This window comes from Wasmannia auropunctata, unplaced genomic scaffold (genome assembly GCF_000956235.1).
Source record: "Wasmannia auropunctata unplaced genomic scaffold, wasmannia.A_1.0 LD334876.1, whole genome shotgun sequence".
Lineage (NCBI taxonomy): Eukaryota > Metazoa > Arthropoda > Insecta > Hymenoptera > Formicidae > Wasmannia > Wasmannia auropunctata.
In genome coordinates this window covers 7,714-8,919 of record NW_012028014.1, presented here as the reverse complement: position 1 = coordinate 8,919, position 1,206 = coordinate 7,714, and positions in this window count along the sequence as shown.

Genomic DNA, 1,206 nt, shown 5'->3' with positions numbered 1-1,206 from the left:
ATCAATCACATTCGGCATAGTAATCCCCACCAACAAAAAGGCCTTACACTCCCTCCTGTTATTTCTTACCTCCATGGCTGTAACGCTAAAATGCCCTCGCGCACTATCGCCCTCTGAAGAAGTGGGTCTAAATTACATAACAAAATCAAGATTTCTACACGATTTGTGATGCGTATTCGTACTAAATCTACTTTTCGAGTCTGCTGGAGCTTTATTTTCGAAAAATTACGCATTAGAAAGTAAGGAAATATACTTTCTGATGCGTAATTTTTCGAAAATAAAGCTCCAGCAGACTCGAAAAGTAGATTTAGTACGGACACGCACCACAAATTGTGCAGAAATCTTGATTTTGCTATGTAATTTGAATCCACTTCTTCAGAGGGCGATAGTGCGCGAGAGCATGTGGCGGCTCTCCATGACGCCGATAGTTGGTTGGACAAGTTCCACCGGACAAGCGAGACGACCAATGAAAACGCCGCACGCAGCACTACGGGTTCGCGCGGGTACTGAGACAACGACGAGCTCTCTCGTAATTTTCTAGTCCTAGAGAGTTTAAGTAGATGATACGAGTACACGAGAATTAAGTTTGAAGACTGAGTATTGAATAAAGTTTATTATCTTATCCATATCGTGTATTATATATGTTGGGAACCTATCACCCCCACAAGCATTTTAGCGTTACAGCCAAAAGACCGGCATGTCTGCTCTCGGATCCTCTCTGCTATTAAGGCGATGCTGGAAGGTCGGAAAAATTTGTACGAGATCGATAAAGTAGATTCTTCAGTGTCAGTGGTATCTCTAAATGAACTCCTTACAATATCTTCTGGTCTCACTCAAACATGTGGAATGTCCTTATTTAATAGAGTTCCTCTATATCAGAGTCTGGCCATCACATGCATTTTGTCAAACTCAATTGAAGCATCGCGATTGGTCCGCCATGTTTTTTCTAATGACGTAGTATAGTTTAGCGTGATGCAACAGCTTACATCAGCTATTCTGAGCAATGTGAGCTTTTAGTATGTGCAGAAGAGTAACGAGGAAATTATTCTCAAGAACGTAACGTAACGTAATAAATGTAAGTATTACGATAGTAAGTCTATGGCAATGCATAGTGCAATAAAATAAAACAAAATTTTATTTATCTCCTTATTTATGATATAGTAAAAAATATTTCACTTTGCATTTATAGATCGGAAGAGCACACGT